General features: G+C 43.3%; 1 long non-coding RNA gene across 2 annotated transcripts; it reads left to right on the forward strand.

Annotated features, from left to right (window-relative positions):
* The first annotated feature begins 3,570 nt into the window (after positions 1 to 3,570).
* On the forward strand, positions 3,571 to 5,579 carry LOC137608520 (uncharacterized). Of its 2 annotated transcripts, none has more exons than XR_011038194.1 (3): positions 3,571 to 3,698; positions 3,970 to 4,255; positions 4,956 to 5,579. It is a non-coding gene; the product is annotated as an uncharacterized lncRNA (long non-coding RNA). The 2 variants fall into 2 exon arrangements; XR_011038193.1 differs by having other exon boundaries at positions 3,993 to 4,255.
* The last annotated feature ends 322 nt before the right edge of the window (positions 5,580 to 5,901 follow it).

The following is a 5,901-nucleotide window of genomic DNA, read 5'->3' on the forward strand; positions in this document are numbered from 1 at the left end:
ATCCGAGCAGAGAGGGGAGGGAGCAGGAGGGGGAGGAGGAAGAGGTGTGTGTGTGTGTGTGTGTGTGTGTGGAGGACGGGGGGGTTGACCAGAGGTGGTCACGTCTCTGCAGTAACGCGTTCAGGACGATAGGAAGAGCCGTGCGTAAAAGGGAGGAGAGACAAAGGTCACGGATGGAGAGAGTCCCACGCGTCACGTGATTCGGGAAGGAAACGACTGATGCTTGGAAGGGTGGAGCAACTGCAGGTGGAGGTGGAGAATCAATAAAGTTTGTTTGAAACAGCTGGCAGGTGCAGGACAGGTACTTTCCCAGAGTACTCCAGCACTCGGTTACCTTCCAGCAGGTGAGAAATGAAGGCAAGCAGCAGCTTTAACGTCTTTATTACGTCATTTCCGTCTCTTGTGTGGTCGAATCCCTCCTGAATGAATAGTAATGGTTTGGTTAACCTTTAGTTAACCAGGTGAGAACGACCCCGTCTCCATGGAAACAGTAAAAAACAGAAATAAACAAGTCAACATGATGCACGCAGACGACAAACAGTCAGATAGGATGATGGTAGCTTGTCTCTAGCCCACGCCCCCCCGGAGAAGCTACCTTGACCCTCTGGTTCAGGGGGTCACCGGGCTGGAAAGGTCACCGCCAGAGGTCAAAGTTCGCAGAACATTTTCCTAAAGGAGAAGTGAATCAAAAACACAGCGGAGCAGAGACAGGCTGACCCTTGTCTCATTGTGCGGGACACAGGCGCAGGATGGGGGGGGGCAATACAATACCATCTTTGAGTAACAGGTTGATTGCCACTGGTGGAAAATGGAGCAGTCGCTATGGTTACCACTGTGGCGTCAATGAGTAGCAGCATGTTGAGATTCAGGAAGTCCGTAAAGCACTTTAACCCGGTGGGACAGGAACTGCCCCCCCCCCCCCCGATCCACCAGCAGCTGCACCACAAACTGTTTGTGTTCATATCAGCCTCTGATTCCAGAGCTTAGAGCCGAATCAGACGGGGTTAACCTGGGATGGTAAAGGAACGGGAGCAGCAGCTGGGCTGATCTTCACCGGCGCTGCTAAGAGAAAACAGGTGACCCAGGAATGCGTGCTGGGAGCCAGACGTAAGGCCGCAGCTCAAATGATTTGTCGCCGCTGAGCCAGATCGGACTTTTTAATGTGTTTCGTGTCACTGGAGGATTTCTATCGATGACGAATGTCTTGGTGGATCATTATTGTCGGAACACCTGTCGGCGGGTCAGGTTGGATGAGAATGACATCCAAATTATAGATGTTAAAAGGACAGGAAGCCTCAGTGTGAAGCTGTCTGCCTGAATAAAATACAGATAAATGACCAACATGTAAGAACTCTGATAAAGACACACACACTGACACACATAACGGATAAGAAAGTTATAGAGTAAGGTGTAGGTTTCCAGTGTACGGATACGATCTTCACACACACCTGTTAGATATATTTAGAGGTTCTTAGCTGGTGTATCCATGCAGAAAGGCAGACCACAATCATTTACAACACTGAGCAGCAGCCAGAGCAGGAGGAGAATGTGTGTGTGTGTGTGTGTGTGTGTGTGTGTGTGTGTGTGTGTGTGTGTGTGTGTGTGTGTGTGTGTGTGTGTGTGTGTGTGTGTGTGTGTGTGTGTGTGTGTGTGTCTGTGTCTGTGTCTGTGTCTGTGTGTCTGTGTCTGTGTGTCTGTGTGTCTGTGTGTGTCTGTGTGTGACTGGTATTTTGCAGGATTGAGTTCAGGGCCATTCAAAAATACATGCATATGTTAAATGGGTAATTGACATGAACGAAACACGAGAGGCTACAGACTGAAAAATAGAGCTGATGAGAAAGCTGAAAGTATAAAGCAAAGTTAAAAACTAACATAATACAATATAATATAATATGATATAATATAATATAATATAATATAATATAATATAATATAATATAATATAATATAATATAATATAATATAATATAATATAATATAATATAATATAATATAATATAATATAATATAATTAAGTCTACGGTGCACTGGCGTCGCGTTCGGAGTTTCCCCACCTCACGCCCTCAGTCAGCTGTGATAGGCTTCAGCTCCCCGTGACCCACCACAGTGGTTGAAGTGGTACACAATGAATGAATGAATGATGTGTAAGAGAATGAATACTGCTACTATTACTACCACTACTACTACTAGTTGTACTACTAATACTACTATTATTACTACTACACTACTACTACTACTAGTAGTTGTACTACTAATACTACTATCGCTACTACTACTATTACTACTACTACTTATACTACTAGTTGTACTACTAATATTACTATTAATACTACTACTATTACTACTACTACTTATACTACTAGTTGTACTACTAATACTACTATTAATACTACTCCTACTACACTACTATTATTACTACTAGTGCTAGTATTCCTTCTACTACTGCTGCTGCTACTACTATTACCACTACTACCACTTGTTGTACTACTAATACTACTATTACTAATACTAATACTACTACTGCAATTACTGTACTACTACACTACTACTATTACAACTACTATTACTACTACTACTATTACTACTACTAATAATAGCAATAATAATAATTACAATAATAATGATAGAAACTCATTATTTATGCCATTAAATGTTACTGTGTTTCATAGAAGTGCGTTGCAGCACCGCCACCTAGTGGTGAACTCCGCGCACGTGCAGCTGTGTGAGTCACCCGTCGTCCTCCGCGCGCACGCGTTTGCTCGTGCACATATTTCATAACGTCCCCCCAGATGATTGGACAACAGTGAGCACGTGCCTTGGATACACGTGACCACCGGATGAGAACAGCTGACTGCGCGACACAGGAAATTTCTTCAGGTAGTTCAGGGAGTTAGATCAGGTCGTTAGATTAAGAACAGTTGGATAAAATTGTTCATGAACAAAATGAACCATTTTTACATGTACTCTAAACAACACCTTTACACTGCAAAACATTAGCTTGTTTTTATGCTTTAGCTGACCAGCAGTTAAAAGACTCTTTTGTTTAATCTACTTTTTTATTTGATGGCATGTCAAAGTTTAAGTGATTTTGTTAGCTTTATTTTGTCAGAGAATTTTTATGAGAATTTGTGCTTTAAGTTTTTCCGGTTCTTTTTTTTAATATAATAATTAAAGCAATGTAGTACTAGTGTATAATAACAATAATATGTTAATGGTATAAAACAAGTATTTATAATTGTATTATAAACATTTTAAATTCTAAAAGTTTTTTTTATAATTTTATTACCAATTTTATGATTACGTCATTTTACATATAATTTATGACATTTATAAATTAACTGCTTTTCTATTAATATGATTTCCTGCTATCAGTGTATTTTTCCCGTCATAAACTATCTGTATTTTGTTCCACAATAACATTACATGGAGGCACCCTTCCTGCGGGGCGGTCAGTTTATCTACCAATCAAAACGCTCTGATACTGTCACGTGGAGCTGGATGCCCATTCAGCGAGCGGCAAATTAATAACTTTACCGCACCCAACTGGGATGATGGCCAATCTGGGTGGAGCGACGAGGGGAGGACGAGTCGAGAGATAAAGCCTCTGGAACCTCCGCGGCCACAGAGAAGAGGCGCTTTTGTCGTGGTTTTTTTTTCCACGGGCTCTATTTTTATTTCATCACTTTATTAAAGAGAGGGTAAGCATTGATTTAACTCCCATCTTTTTTATTTATTTCCCGTGTGGGCGGTGACCGAGTGTTAACAGTGTCGCCCCGCTAGCTTGGTGTCCGTGCAGCTGGTTAGCTAAGGCAGGCCTGTGTTATTTTGCATTTCACACTCACTGTTGATGCTGTTTGCACTGGATTCATTCCATTATTTTACAACGTCTTTATTTATAATAATAATAATAATTAAAAAAACTATAAGAAAATCAACACAAGCAATTTCTTAAATACTTTTTTAAAAAAGAAAAAAAAAATCAATTCAAACAGATGCCTCAGCAGTAATCCTCCTCCTGATGGACTGGTGCAACCACGTGACGTCATCCTGTGGGGTGATGGTGGTTCAGGAGCGGGTCGCTGGAGTCATCTGGAGACTTATTCCTGGTGACGAATGTCAGCAATGGTGAACAGCTGTCAGAACAAACTGTCCTAAATAAATTTACCGGCCATCAACCTGAAGACATCAGAGGGCGTGGCTGTGCTCAGGCGACTCTACCTCAGGTCCGATGTCCTGCTGGAGCCCTACCGTAAAGGTGAGATGACTGGCGCCGTCACGGCTAGACGCCGTGTCGTCTCCAGCAGGTATAATCAGATAAAATGCCGTCCGTGTTTTGATGTGTGAGTTCCTCGGGCTGCTCAGGTGTGATGGAGAAGCTGGGTCTTGGCCCACAGGAGCTGTTGAAGGAAAATCCCAGTTTGATCTATGCTCGCCTGACCGGATACGGACAGGGCGGAGCTCTGGATAGCTGTACCTTAGTAAAACAAGATTTTTTTCAACTGGGTGAACATATAACCATTGAACCAATCTCCTAAAATTGATACCCTATTACATTGTGAAAAACAGATTACCTGGGTATTGTTGACTTTTTGGCTGAAAAGCCTCTGCCAGAGTCCATTGTCTCTGTGTCCGGAGGATGCAGCAGGCCAGTGGCCAGGTAGGGGGAGGGGCTAAAAGTGTGCCTGAGTCACTCCGTCAGGCAGAGACTCAGAGTAGCAGGGGGCACTGGGCGAGGGGGGGGGGTACGCTGTTTGCACAGAGAAGCGGTGCTTTGAGGAAATTGGTGGAGGAGCAAAGTATCAATCCCAGGACAAGAGTATCGATCTGATCCAAGTACTTGCTTAGTATCGATAATATCGATATTTGGATCAATCCGCCCAGCCCTAGTGCGAAGATGATAATGATCCCGTTTGTTTGTTTGTTTGTTTACGGATAAATCCATCTTTTCCCTCCAGGCTTGGAGCTGGATGTGGGAAAGTTGCCTCCTCAGGTGAGCTTCGAGGATTAGCCGGAGCTGAGACGGGTCTTCACAGAGCGCTTTGCTTCAAAAAGCCAAGCCGAGTGATCGGAGGTGTTCAACGGGACCGACGCCTGCATCACACCCGTGCTGACGTTCCATCAGGTGAGCTCACACCCCCACAACTAGGAAAGGGCTTCCTTCATGCGGGACGCCAGCGGCGATGAAGGCCCCCGGCTGGAGCCGCTCCTGTCCCGGACCCCAGCAGAGCCTTGCCTCGCCCCGGACCCCGTTATCGGACAGAACACTGCGGAGGTCCTCCGAGAGTACGGATTCACGTCAGCGGAGATAGACAAGATATCTGACGTCACCGTAAGTTCAGGCTCTTCAAATGTTTCGTCTGTTGAGACGTGAATAAATGAATGTCATGTTTGTGAAAGTGATTCATGTGAATCTTCAACAGTTTATCTTTATTTAAGTTATTTTTATGACAAAATCGCTGCAGATATATTCAAATTTGGTTCCCTTATTGTCTCTTTATGCAGCAGTGTGTGATGAATGTGAAAAAATGTCATCTTAACATTCAATTTCTAGTCATAATGCTGACATGTTAAAATTACTTTGGGAATCTTAATTTTTAGTTTATTCTTTTTACCAGTGGTCTTCATTTGCATCCAAGAACTAACACTGAGTTGTTGAATGAGATCACTGCCTGTGATGTGAACGGAGTCAGTGGTCCAGTCTGTAGCTTCAAGCCGCTCCGTTTCGTCGTTTATCTCAGTTTCTTTACCTGACTTACAGTCAGAAGACAGTTGGCTGCATAATAAAACTTGATGTGTGAAACGATAAAGTTTTCATAGTTTTTATTGTCTTGTGAGAATCCTGAAGTCTCCATGCTGTCCCCTGGTGGTGGAAGTTGTGTTGTGTAAGTGTAACCGAGTATG

This window comes from Antennarius striatus, chromosome 15 (genome assembly GCF_040054535.1).
Source record: "Antennarius striatus isolate MH-2024 chromosome 15, ASM4005453v1, whole genome shotgun sequence".
NCBI lineage: Eukaryota > Metazoa > Chordata > Actinopteri > Lophiiformes > Antennariidae > Antennarius > Antennarius striatus.